Source organism: Mytilus californianus, unplaced genomic scaffold, assembly GCF_021869535.1.
Source record: "Mytilus californianus isolate M0D057914Y unplaced genomic scaffold, xbMytCali1.0.p SCAF_11, whole genome shotgun sequence".
NCBI lineage: Eukaryota > Metazoa > Mollusca > Bivalvia > Mytilida > Mytilidae > Mytilus > Mytilus californianus.
The window spans coordinates 3,542,798-3,558,066 of record NW_026262593.1 but is presented as its reverse complement, the minus strand read 5'-3'; the positions used below and the strand labels follow the sequence as shown (position 1 = coordinate 3,558,066).

At 34.8% G+C, this 15,269-nt stretch overlaps 1 long non-coding RNA gene across 1 annotated transcript; it reads left to right on the top strand.

Annotated features, from left to right (window-relative positions):
* Positions 1–10,442: 10,442 nt before the first annotated feature.
* Positions 10,443–14,649, top strand: LOC127719391 (uncharacterized). The gene is made up of 3 exons (XR_007990270.1): positions 10,443–10,491; positions 11,923–12,060; positions 14,273–14,649. It is a non-coding gene; the product is annotated as an uncharacterized LOC127719391 (long non-coding RNA).
* The last annotated feature ends 620 nt before the right edge of the window (positions 14,650–15,269 follow it).

Below are 15,269 nucleotides of genomic sequence, written 5' to 3'. Positions count from 1 at the left end.
TTCCTTTTGCTGCCTGTATCTCTTCATTTAACTTTATACTTCCTTTTGCTGTTTGTATCTCTTCATTTAACTTTATACTCCCTTTTGCTGTTTGAATCTCTTCATTTAACTTTATACTTCCTGTACTACTTGACGTAATGTATGAAAACGTCAGTTGCGATTTAAATCTTCCTTTTTTATTTATATCAACATCTATATATATCATGTCCTCTTGTCTCTATATTAATTTCAATAGCCATTCAAGTATATTTTTTTAAATGTTCAAACTTCAAAGAACAACCTTGTCATATACATTTAAATTTTCATTATTTAGAATATACACAGTCAGATCTTGGGCTTCCTTTCTTAATAACAAATTCTATATAGATAGTTCCTGTTGTAGATAGAGCAAGGATGAGTGGAACTATGATTTATTTGCTACGGCGGTTGTAGTAGGTAATAACTTGTCCTGGGTCAGTCATGACCAGTATACGCAGTAAATGATTTTCCACATCAGTTACAACACAATTATTTGATAGTCTAAATGGTTCCTGTTCAGTGCTTACATGAAGATGACCAATATAAATCCCTAGAATGCCCACTCCTGGTGCTACTTCTGCCATCATTATATAACACTGATTTGACATCTACAGTAAACAAACGTTTTCAATGTTTGTCATGTTGATATTCTTTCAGCGGTTTTCTTCCTGATTACATAATAATCACCACATGTCTATCAGTGGCTGGTTAAACCTGTCCTACAGACCTGTCTCATATGTTGACTTTATGATCAGTGGTCACATTAAAATCGATTAGATACAAAGGTTTTATTAATTAGAATTTATTCCTACCTTTTAAAACCAGAATGTTATTTGAATGAGTTTTTGTCATGCCATACACCTTAGTATTTAAACTTGTTATTACTTCAGTTCTATCCTCCCGAATTTTGACATTTTGTAACTTTGATTTGGCATTATCTGCCATCCACATAGAACCATTAGAAAACACACTGCTATCTGGTGAATATAAGTAAGATCTCTTGTATATTTTTTTATTATTTCAAACTTAACCCTACTCAGCTATTTTGGCTTCATTTCATGTCGACCTGGCCCCAGGTTTATCAGGACTAAATAGAATCGTCCCAAGTCGTTCGGCCCAAACCGATTTGGCCCACATTTAAAGTCGATCCAGCCCCTCTTAACAAAATATTTACAATGGATAATTTTTTTTTCATTTTTCAAATGTATATATTAAGATTTCATATCGAAATATATTATTTTTTAATTCAAAATATTCATATTCAAATCATGTTATCGCCTTTAATGAGTAGGGATGATTATGCAGTATATAACATTTATGTTGATTACTAATTTATTAAAAGTTGTCTATCAAGAATATTGGGTATGCATATTAACAATGGGCATGGGACAATTGAGCGAAAATACAAAAATGCACATATGACATTTTAGCGCCGGAATATTAACCTTACCTGGATTTTCAAATAGGTCGTTTGGAGCGAAATTTCCTGTGGTACTTTTATATGAATTAAGAAAATATTTTTAAAAAGTAATCTATTTGATTGTACACCCGAGTAATTCGACCGGTTCTGGATAGTTAATGGTAGCGTAGTCCTGAGTTTCTCTCTACTTACCAATCAAGTCTACTTTAATTCAGGGGGCCTCGGTGGCCAAGGGGTCTAAGTAGTTCTACTACTGTAGTCACTAGCCATTCAACACTGAGGTTGTGAGTTCGAACCCCGCTCGTGCGTGTGCACTCGACTCCAATCCAATCTTAATTGACTAGGATTGTCAGTTTTCCTATCGAAGGTCGGTGATTTTCTCCGGGCACTCCGGCTTCCTCCACCAATAAAAACTGGCCGTCACGAAATAGCCCAAATGTGGCGCTTAAAAGTGGCGTTAAAACACCAACAATCAATCAATCAATTAATACTATAATTCATTGGCTATATATATATGCAAATTTTCTTTGTTCTAAATTTCTTATATCTATAAAGTCAAATGTCCCTTGGCAATTGAGAAGTTTTATGACAGTGCTTTGTTTTTTTACGATTAAAAGATGTTTTAAGTTTTTTGCGTTATAAACTCCACATCTTATTAACTATATCCTGCTCGAAATCCTACTTCCACCTCCCCGCGGTGAACAGGGGTAACAGAATATATCTGACAAACGGGAGCGGTACTCCTTCATCATTCTTAAATTTTTTTCGCTCAAATATCCTTACATTTCGGAGCTCAAATTCTCTTTACTTTGGCGCTGAAACGTCCTTTTTTATCGTTCAGATGTCCTGCCATATCACTCAAATGTTCATTGCCGATTAACAATAATAATAACATATATATATATATATATATATATATATATATATATATATACTTTTTCACTTTTTGGTCTTTTGGAAAATGTTGTTTGTGCTGTATTTAGACCCCTCTACCAAGAAATTTGTTTTGCATGCACACGTATAAAAATTGCGGTTTTTATCCAACGCAATCTTAGGTTTGAACGTTGTTTTCAATTTAGACTTGTTTATATTTTTTCGTTTGGAATTGTATTATATTTGCCTTCGGGTTTATATAATCCGTTCATCCTATTTCGACTCTTCAAAATTGAAGAGTCAATCCTACATTGAGGTTAATTATATGGCCTTCCAAATACCGTTTCGATTCCTAACATCACTGAAGAGACATTACTTGTCGAAATCCGGATATTATGTACCAATTTTTGCTCCTCATGTTTGCGGCATACCATCTTTTCCGCACGTTAATTGGTTTCTGTTTGGTATTAGATTAATAATTAAGATCCATTTTGTAAAATCTGGTGATCCGTTTATTTGGCAATCGCCATGGCAGTCAGCAATGTTTAAGAACATCTGTTGTTCGACCTTCTAGTCAAATGCGTTTTGTTTAAATACATTTTTTCACTTTTTTGGTCTTTTGGAAAATGTTGTTTAGCTGTATTTAGACCCCTCTACCAAGAAATTTGTTTTGCATGCACACGTATAAAAAATGCGGTTTTTATCCAACGCAATCATAGGATTGAACGTTGTTTTCAATTTAAACTAGTATAAAAATTCGTTGATTACCATCTTAGACCACATGTTAGAACAATGCCATCCTACATTCAAGATACAACAGATTATTTGAAGAAAATGGATTCATTAAATCCCTTTCTAAACAACACAATTTCGGTATCGATGGATGTGTCTTCTTTATACACCAATATTCCAAAACATGAAGTAGTAGTCGCTTGTGAACAAGTATGGAACAATCGTAAGGATAAACATCCCTCAACAGACTGTCTGGTTCAGTTGCTGAGACTAGGGCTCGAAGACAACAATTTTGCATTCAACGACCAGCACTACTTGTAGATTGACGGTACCAGTATGGGAACCAAAATGGCACCGTCTTTTGCCAACATTTTCATGGGGAGTCTCGAAGAACGCATCTTTTCGAGTGTACCATACAAACCCCTGTCTTGGCTCCGTTATATTGATGACATCGACATCATATGGAACGAAACTGCAGAACATCTGCAAGAATTTCTCGATTTCTGTAATAACTTTCATCAATCTATAAAGTTCAAATCTGAAGTTTCAAATGAGAAAATTGCGTTTTTCGACACCACCATAACTTTAGAAAACGGAGTCAGGACAACCGACCTTCACACCAAAAAAAAAAAAACTGATAAACACCAATTTCTCTCTCCGAAGAGTTGTCACCCTAAACACTGTTCCCGGAGCATTGCGTACAGCCAAGCCATCAGGTTAAAACGAATTTGTTCATCGGAATCAAAATTAAACCACCGTTTGGGACAACTCAGACAGCAACTTTAAGCAAGAGGTTATAAGAACAAAAATATGTCAGAAGCTTTCGGTAAGGCAAAAGAAAAACACCGAACAAACTTACTTAAATACAAATAAAAAACGGTCCTGACAAATAAAATCCCGTTTGTTGTTAGCTTTCATCCCGACCTGACAAATCTTTCATCTATTGTCCACAAACACTGGCGTCTTATTGAAAATGATTCTTCCTTAAAAGAGATTTTTCCATCACCTCCCGCCATGGCCTACCGCAGACCCAAAAACCTCAAAGATATTCTAGTAACATCCAAAGTATCTAAAGAGGAGGTATCGACAATAGGAGGTTATAAACCATGCGGAAGGGGCAATTGTAAGTGCTGCAAAGTCGCCAACATCGAAACCCAATTCGTCAGCACAGTCACAAAGAAAAAATACAACATATTTATAACATCAAATTGCAAAACGCAAAATTATATTATGTTCTAACGTGTGGAACTTGCACGTTGCAATATGTTGGTGAAACAGAAACACCATTCAACATCCGACTAAATAACCATCGGTCATTTTATACAAAAGAAAGAAACTGCTCAATCACAAGACATCTTTTAAGAGCAGGACAAGTACATGATTTTGAAAACGTCACATTTCAAATCATTGAGAAAAACCAAAATTGGGTTACACAAGGAAGACAAAAGAGAGAGAGAGATTTTGGATGCACCAATTACGAACTCTTGAACCTGATGGACTCAATGAGAAAGACGAAAAAAGATTTAAAAACAAATCAAAACAATAATCTTAAAATCATACAACTAATTTATAGAAATTCATACAATTTACAGAAATTCATACAATTTATCGAACATCAATAAATATGTTAAACGTTTACTCCAACTTTATGTAGTTGAAGCTACAAACATATATTTTTTTATAGAACATCAATAAATATGTTAAACTTTTACTCAAATTTTGTGTAGTTCAAGCTACAAAAATATTTTTTTGTCATGCATCCGATTTCACCTTGAGAGATGCACACGCCTAATTTGTTTAGCAAAATATTGCGTATTTCTATTTAAAATCTAATAGAACTTTTTAATGTATTAATTAGCGTGTTTTGGTTATATTCTTAGACATTTATATGTATATATATACAACTCGTCTATACATCAGCCCAACAATGTTAGATCTGTAAATTTGCTTTCTCAAATTGTTTGTTCTTCCCTCGCCGGGATTCAAACTCATGCTACTGAGATATCGTGACACCAAATCGCCTGCACTGTATTCGACGCGTTAGACCACACGACCACCTCGGCTTCAAAATAAAGCTTTCGGTGGCCGGGTGTTACCTTTCCTCGTCAGTTTTATTCTAGCGTCGTAATACAGTACATGATATATAAGGCATGAAGATGGAATTGTTACAGATCAGCTGAAATATCTATTGTAAAGGATCCTACAAATTAATGCAAGATACAATCACAGAAATAATTATATTTATAAGTACGTCTGAACCGGTGACAACTCTACAACAGATTTATCCATCGGATCACCAGCAGTGATGGTGATACGTGGCTGTGTACATTCTGTATATACAACTCGTCTAAAAATCAGCCCAACAATGTTAGATCTGTAAATTTGCTTTCGCAAATTTTTTGTTTTTCCCTCGCCGGGATTCGAACTCATGCTACTGAGATATCGTGACACCAAATCGCCTGCACTGTATCCGACGCGCTAGACCACACAACCACCTATGTTTCAAAATAAAGCTTTCGGTGGCCGGAAGCCTAGGTGGTCGTGTGGTCTAGCGCGTCGGATACAGTGTAGGCGATTTGGTGTCACGATATCTCAGTAGCATGAGTTTGAAATCCGGCGAGGGAAGAATAAAAAATTTGCGAAAGCAAATTTACAGATCTAACATTGTTTGGCTGATGTTTAGACGAGTTGTTTATACAGAATGTACACAGCCATGTATCACCATCACTGCTGGTGATCCGATGGATAAATCTGTTGTAGAGTTGCCACTGGTTCAGACGTACTTATATATATATATATATATATATGTATATACATAATTTCTCTAAATATCAGCACAACAATGTTAAATCTGCAAATTTTCGGAAATAAATGTTTGTTCTTCTCTCGCCGGGATTCAAACTCATGCTATTGGGATATCGTGATAACAGCGCCTGCAATGTGTCTAGCGCTCTAGACCACTCGGCCACCTGACTGAACTAAAAATTCAGCTTATGATAATAAGATGATCCCCAAGCTAATACAAACATTTTTTTTTCTTTATAAGTTATAATAAACCGTTTACACAGAGATATGTCTCGCGTTTTGTAATTTTGATTGTATAATGCAAATGTTGAAATTAAAATGGCAATATTTAAGCATGTAAATTATGCAAAACAAACTAAAGTCAATGAACCATGACTGAAGGTGTAGGGCCAACAACCTTCTTAAAATGTGAAATGTCAATGCTTATAAGCATACCTTTGACTTATAATAAGTGGTTCCCTTTAAACTAGCCTAAACACAAATTTGTAAACTATGTAAAAGTGTCAAAGTCAATTAACCATGATGAGGGGGTGGGGTCCATATCATGTCCATGAAAATGAGACTTGCAAATGCCAATACAACTGCATAGCAAATATCATTAACTTTACATTTGTCGTTCATCTTAAACTGATCTAATCACAAACTTTAACATGTTAATAATGCAAAACATTCTAAGTTCATGGAGCATGACTGACGGGGAGCCAAACAATCTCCATGGAAATTAGATACGCGAATACTAATACATATGCATACTAAATATCATTAAGCTACCACTAATAGTTTCCCTTAAACTGACCTAATCACAAACTAATACATGTAAACTAAGAAAAGTTCATTGACCAACCATTAATGGTTCCCCTTAAATTGACCTAATCAAAAATTTATACATGTAAACTAAGAAAAAGTTTCAAAGTCAATAGACCATGACTGAGGGGCGGCCAAATAATCTGTATGAAAATGAGATGTATCAATGCTAATACAACTGCATACCAAATATCATTGACCCACCACTAGTGTTCCACATAAACTTAAAATAATCACGACTAATACGTGCATGTCAGTTGGCTTTAAACCTTGCGGTAACAAATATATCTACCTTGCATGTCAGTCGGCTATAAACTTGACCGGGAACAAACATGTCAGTCTGTTTTAGGGCAGGTGTATAGCCGACTGACATGCAAAGTAATTTGTTACCGGCCAGGTTTATAGCCAACTGACATGCAAGATAGTTTTTTACCGGCCAGGTTTATAGTCCACTGACATGCAAGATACTTTGTTACCGGCCAGATTTATAGTCAATTGACATGCTTTGTAGTTTGTTACCGACCAGGTTAATAATCGACTGATATGCTAGGTAGATTGTTACCCGTCAGGTTTATTGTCGTTACCTGCCAGGTTTATAGCCAACTGACATGAAAGGTACTAGTAGTTTGTTTCTGACCAGGTTCATGGGCGACTGACATGGAAGGTAGTTTGTTACCGGCCAAGTTTATAGTCAACTGACAGGCAAGGTATAGTTTGTTATCAGACAGGTTTATAGTCGTCTGACAGGCAAAGTATAGTTTGCTACCGGCCAGGTTTATAGTCGACTGACAGGCAAGGTATAGTTTGTTACCAGACAGGTTTCTAATCGACTGCCATGCAATGTATAGTTTGTTAACAGACAGGTTTATAGTCGACTGACATGCAAAGTGGTTTGTTACCAGACAGGTTTATAGTCGACTGAAAGGCAAGATATAGTTTGTTACCAGCCAGGTATATAGCCGACTGACAGGCAAGGTATAGTTTGTTACCGGCCAGGTTTATAACCGACTGACATGCATGGTAGTTTGTTACCGGTCAGGTTTATAGTCAACTAAAAGGCAATGTATAGTTTGTTACCGGCTAGGTTTATAGTCGACTGACAGGCAAGGTAAAGTTTGTTACCGGCCAGATTTATAGTGGAACGACATGCAAGGTATAGTCTGTTAGCAGACAGGTTCATAGTCGACTGACAGGCAAGGTATAGTTTGTTACCGGCCAGGTTTATAATCGACTGACATGCAAGGTATAGTTTGTTACCGTCCAGGTGTATAGTCGACTGACATGCAAGGTATAGTTTGTTACCGGCCATGTTTATAGTCGACTGACAGGCAAGGTATAGTTTGTTACCGGCCAGGTTTATTGTCGACTGACAGGCAAAGTATAGTTTGTTACCGGCTAGGTTTATAGTCGACGGACCGTTACCGGCCGGGTTTATAGTCGACGGACAGGCAGGTTATAGTTTGTTACCAGCCAGGTTTATAGTCGACTGATATAGTTACAAGGTATAGTTTGTTACCGGCCAGGTTTATTTTTACAGTTGCAGTGATACGGTGTAACTTAAATTGAAACACAATTACGTTGAAAATTTAACTCATCCTTATAGTACATCACATGCCCATACATTTCATTCTTACCGTGTGAGTGACATCAGTTCTCGTCAACAAAAACAAACTTTTCTTTTGACCAGTACTGTTGACAGTTTTTAAGGTTATACGAACATAAATCATATCAGTGAACTCATACCTGGGACTATTATACTATTATGTTTCAGCTTATACTCGTCATGTAGGTTGACTTGGACATTATGTTTATCGGTTTCTTCAAATATTTAAAAAAATCTATAATGGTTGTTTCGTTTTCTTCAATATATTATTTTTGAATTTTACTTCAAGCTTCTAAAATGAAAAAGACCATTATTTTGTTGTTGATAGACATTGCTGTAACCCTGCATTAATGTGTAACTATTCCTGGGGATAACAAACGGCAGCTCCTGAAGCCCGAGGCATATGTATCTTGAGTTTGCCAGTGTCCCTATCTCTGCAGCTTGGAGACCATTCAATGGAGCCTTTCCAATGGAACCCGTAGCCCTATAAGGGAAGTTAGGATTAATAACAGAATGCTCAAATGAGCACAAGCCAATAATGTGAAGACTGGAGCCCTACGGCAAAATTATGATGGAGCTCAGAGTCCCGAGTCCGTCGTATCCCAAAACTTCCCCATGTTTTATAAACAATATGCAGTTTAATATATGTCTGCTTTTCAATGCTTGACGTTGTTATTGTATACGTCAAAAACACGAATAAAAAGAACGTGATAAAGATAAAATAAATTCGGCCCATAAAGTGCATGTTACATATAGTGATTACAATAAATGTGACAATCTTGATATACATTTATAAAATAAGTCCGATTAGTTAAAACTAGTTAGTGATCCATTCAAAATAAGATTTCTTTACACCTCTTTCGAGACGAGGGAAGTTTATGCGATTGACTAAATGATTTAATGATAAAATTGATGTATGGTAGAAGCTGGAAAACAATATATTATATAATATAATAGTCCCAGGTAGAAGTTAAAAGAATTATTAAAGAGTTTTGGTAGTCTATTTGATCTGACAAGCTTAAAATTTTCAGTATCGAAACAAATTTTGAATAAATTCGGGGAAGATTTAACTGCATTTTGATCATTAACGAGAAAATTTGCTCAAGGTCAGGGTACAGTAAATGGGCTATACCATATAATTTGGTACAAATTTGCATAAAAGTTTGGCTCGATGAACTTTATCTGAAAATCGAAAAAGTATTGCATTTATCTCTTATGTTTTCTGAAATATAACCGAATTAATTCTTTCAAAAAAGATTCACGTTTGTACTGACAGAACGAACAATCGGCGCAAAACTTTCATAAATTTGTGGGTGAAATGTCTTGTTATATAAAAATAAGGAGATGTGGTATGATTGCCAAAGAGACAACTATCCTCAAAAATACAAAGAAAGTGGATGTAAGCAATTATAGGTAACGTTACGGCATTCAACAATGAGAAAAACCCATACCGTATAGTCGGTTATAAAAGGACCCAAAATAAAAAATATGAAACAATTCAATTGAGAAAACTATCGGCCAAATTTATAACAAAACCATTTACGAAAAACGAATATGACCGACATGATCCAACGATAACCACTGAACTACAGGCTTCTGACTTGGGACAGGCACATAAAGAATGTGGCGGGGTTAAACCTGTTTGTGAGCGCTCAACCCTCCCCATAACCTGGGACAGTGGTGAATCAGCACAACATAAGAACAAACTATAAAAATCAGTTGGTGAAAACAATATATTTTACATTGCTCTTAAAAATGAAAGATATCGTGACATGGTATATATGATATATGCTATATAATAAGATAGATAAACGTACTATATAATCCTGTAAATTCTTATTTTCAGAGTTATCGTCCCTCTAACGCAAAATAAAGTAATATAAATAAAACTATTTTTTTCCACAATTTTTTATAAAAGATGTTTGATAAGATACATCACATACCTTCTTCACTTATATAAAGACATTTACAATGCATGATATTATTTTTGCATTAAATTTGGTCTATTCCTGTAAATGAACACATTTCTTTCATTTGCGATCAAAGATGGTGTAATAGTTCTCATCATAATACTGGATATGTCACTATTATGAAAATCAAGACCGTCAGAATATTTTTTCAATGAAACCAATCAATTAATATTTTACGAAAGACAACTGTAACAAAAACTGAGATAACATCATACATTATACACTTTGAGATGACCATTGTTTACTTGCCAGCAGCAGAAATCGAGGTAAGCATTTATTACAACCTAAAGCTGATATTGATTAAACACTTACATTATAAATGAAGTTATAAATGAAAGTATGTTATTTTAGTCAGGGTACATAATTATAATGATTCTCAACACGATAGCAGATATGTATTCTATAAGAGACAAGTCATCCAGAATTATAAATATATATGTGTAATCGTTTTATACGCATAAAACCAGTTGATAGAAGGAGCATTTCAAAGATGAAAGAATAAATTTATGAAATATATTAAAATAGTATATGCCGCTGGACGCAAAGCAGCTACACTCAATCAATGGAGAAAGAGAAGTAAAAGATAAGGTAAACATTAAACTGTATTTAATAGTTACTGTTAGTAAATATATAAAGGCCTTGAAAGTAATTCCCTATCATAGTTTCTCTGATTCTATTTTAAGCGTTATGATGAAGAACACAGTTTAAGTATCAATCAATATCAACGCATTCTTTTCTGTAAATTAAGGCAACAGTAATTTGATAACGTTCAAATATCCTAATTCGATTACGAAGACAAATTAAGGTAACACACAAAACTGAGGGAATCGCAAAAAGGAGCAAGATAGCTATAGGTTTCGTCGACAGGGTAATCCTTTTCTGCTATGTATGCATTTCCAGCAATGCGAATCCAAACTTTTTCAAAATATCACAATCGGCAAACTCGTAGATTAGAAGACTATTCTGAAATCTAAAGATCGAAAACATGTCGCTAGTGAGTCGAGACAGACACATCTGTCTGTCATCCAATTTCTAATGGTGTCCGTAAAACTTGTATAGTGTTGCTTTCAGTCGTTCTTCTTATAACAGTATTGGAGCAGTTCTGTTTTAAAAGCGCACTTCTGTTAATGAAGTTCGTATAATGGGAACATTGCACGAGCGTAACGTATCAATTGATATATGTAAACGCAATACGATATGAGATATGGGAAATTGACAATGGGAAAGTTCAAACCATTCCTTGTCTGTAAATGTCTTTGCTAATGCATTATATAGAGTATAGCTGAAGGTTTTATTGTATAATCATACATAGTTAGGCGCGGATCCAGACATTGTGAAAGGGGGACAGGGGGGTGGGGGTTACCCCCGAAACACAATGAAACGTTCACATAATTAAAAAAGAAAAAGAAAACATCGTGGAAAAGAATAGGGGGGGGGGGATCCAACCTCCCCGGAACACCACTGGATCCAGCAATGATAGTTTTGATCTTCTTTTTTTACAAATATTTTGGCCTCAAGCATTACCGAGGAGACACTGATTGTCACGATGCGCGTCTGGTGCAATACCATTCGTTCCTTCAATGCTTTAACAGGTAACACTATGTTATGGCATTCCCTTTTTTGCACTTATTGTTAATAAATAAGAATCTCTCGAATATACAAACGAACAGTTCAGATCATATCTATCTTTCTTTTAGAAATGGAATATATGAAAGTACTGTTGCATGTGTTTTCTGGAATGCCAAATCCCGAATATAACATTGAAAGCAAAGATCCAGACTACAATAGAATAAAAGCCATGTTACCAGAGCAAGGAAGTGTTCGTCTCCAATCTGGTAATGAAATTTAAGTAAAAATGAATCGAAATACCAATGGGACATTCGAAAAACTCGAGATAACTAAAAATGGCTTAAAACCAAAAATGATGAAAAGACAAATAGTCCACAAAACACTACACAGAAAACGTAAGACCTAAGCAATAGGAACCCACCAAAATCTGGGGATGATCTCAGATACACCGGAGGGGTAAGCAAACCTTTCTCCCATTGAAGCAACCGTCGTGGTACCCATTGCGATGCGTCTTATTTGTTGATGTCACAATTAAGAAAAAGAGGACAGAACTATGGTAACGACAATTGTTAAATATCTGTGGTCATCGGTGACACAGATATCTTACAACAGTGAACCAACTCGTAAATGATGTATTGCCTTAAACAACATTGATCTAAATTTTAAACATGTCGACGTCCCTAGCAGGAATAGTAATTTGATAAAAAAAAACATGTTTGCCTGTAGACAAGCAGTGATGTTTTATGTCGTTGGCTCATTGTCATATACCAAACACCCGTTTTATTTATACACGCATTTTACTTCTAGAACTTGCCTACACTGGGTCCGATTTGACGGGTATCGTGCAATATATATACCCTTGAATATATAATAATTAATCAGGTTTCACTCCTCTCAAATTAGTTTTACTTCGGTGTCTAAATTAATAGCGACCGGTACTAAGCTAAACACACTTTGGGTGATCTATAATTAATTACATGCAATGTTATGCGTTTTAATTTCTATTCCCTTGAAATGCAAAAACACTCAAACATTTACTGACTTATGCATACTTTAATTCTCTGATGTTTTTATTTGTTGTTGTTGATTAATGTGTTATCTGTTAACTGTTTATTTAACTCCATTGATTTATGTATGCATATCCTTATTGGTAATGTGCATAATCGAAACTTATGTGGGGGGGGGGGGGGAGGGGGGGGGTGGGGGGTGACCCTACCCTCATTCCCCGTGAATTCGTCACTGCACTACACAAAGGACACCATTTATTCATTTTGATTATCATTTGATTAAAACCAAACACGTACAAAATTTAGATTATTTTAATTTTTTGTTATTATTTGAATATATAGGATAATAAGCCGCAGATAAAATTACATTAGGTATATTTGATCATATTTGGTTTGTGATGTGAGATACTAGTATTGAGAAGGTGAACTAGGCAGTGGTGGATCCAGGGGGGGGGGGGGGGGGGGTTGTTCCGGGGGTTGGAACCCCCCTTTTTGTTTGACAACTAATGCTTTTGTCTTTCTTTCATATCATTTAAATTACTCCAAAAATAGTAAGTCAGAAGCAATTGGATTTATATATTAAATAAAGAAAAAGATCAAAACAAAAGCGTCAGTCCAGAAGAACAGAACTGCAGAGACAAACAAAGGGACAATACAAAACAGTGAATAAAAAGGAAAAATGGCAAACACGGGACACAAATTAACGCTAATAACTAGAGACCTGAATTAGTCTTACAATGACTAAGATCAATGAAACAGTTCCGATTACGGTCATTTCGACATTTTATACCAAATGATCTACTAGTCTATCAATTAAAAATTTATGTACAGAAAACGCACAATTTCATTATTCTGTTAATCATTTATTTATGTAATCATTACTTTATTTTACCCTATTCTGTATTTTTACACAATTATTTTTTATATTTTAGCACCCCATTATTCTCTATTCTTTATATTTTAAAACCCCATTATTCTCTATTCTTTATATTCTAGCACCCCATTATTCTCTATTCTTTATATTTTAGCACCCCATTATTCTCTATTCTTTATTTTGTTTTGGCCATTATTCTCTTATCTGTAAACCCCATCCACACCCTCTGGTATCTATAGAATGGAGGACCATAAGTTATCATAAATGTAAAGCAATACATAGTTATGTTTTAATCTATCATAAACAGAAATTACTGTTCGTACCGTTACACAAAATATTCATAGGTCTATTTAGGTGTTAAATGGATACCCTTTAAGGATAAGTTTATTCAAAAAATCAAATAAGTTTACATTGCTTCTATCTAAATTTACGTGCTATAAAATCATCATTATTATAGTAAACACAACAGCTAACTTCAAAACCAAATCAATGTATCGATGAATGAATTTAGTAAACGTTTTAAGTAATTTATGGTAACGAAATCATAGACTTTTTTTAGTTGACCTGTTATATTTAATGCATATAATCTTTTTTCAGCTCTTGGCTATCAAGGTTATATGATTTTTATCATGCCAACTGGTAAAACGAAAATAAAGGAGCGCCTTTATATGATAGAAGTTCCGCGTGGATTTAATCCAGATCTTGAAAAGTTACTGTTTAACAAGGGTGAATTTGATGAAGACTTAAGGAAAATAGTATATGGTGATCAAGATCCAGGATCTGAATTCGGCCAGGAACCTAGGAGACACTTACATAGAGACATATAGTATATATAATTTATCAAATCAATAATAAAAATCATTATTTAAAATAAGTATTCCCTTATCTGTATTATTTTGGACTACTTTGCAGTTCAATAACTGATTTCAATTTGCATCAATAAATTACATTCTTACTTTTTTTTTTTAACTGCTGTTATAGCTTTGTTTTCTTTTCTATAAACGTCTGTTTTAATCTTATGTGTTTCATGAAAAATAATATTTTCTTTTTATATGAGCTAACTCACTGTAGAGCAAGAAACCGAAAAATCCTTAAAAACATAGAAAACACACTCTTTATTTGCAAAAGTCGTGTTCAGAACCATATCTTACAATTTACTATAAAATTTCAGTTGTAATAATTAAGTTATTTCTTGTTGATAAGTTACTTAAAAATAAATTGTATTGATAAAGAATAATACCATTTCATGATACTATTTCGTAGAATATAATAAAATTAAGAATGGAAATGGGGAATGTGTCAAAGAGACAACAACCCGAACAAAGAGCAAAAAACAGTCCAAGGCTACTAATGGGCCTTTAACACAGCGAGAAAATCCCGCACCCTTCAGCTGCCCTTTAACAAAAATGTGTACTAGTTCAGTGATAATGGACGTCACACTTAACTCCAAAACATATAAATGATCCCAAAACATATAAATGATCTAAAATTAAAAAAAACGTACAAAACAAACAAAGGCCAGAGGCTCCTGACGTGGGACAGGCGCAAAAATGCGGCGGGGTTAAACATGTTTTGTGAGATCTCAACCTTCCCC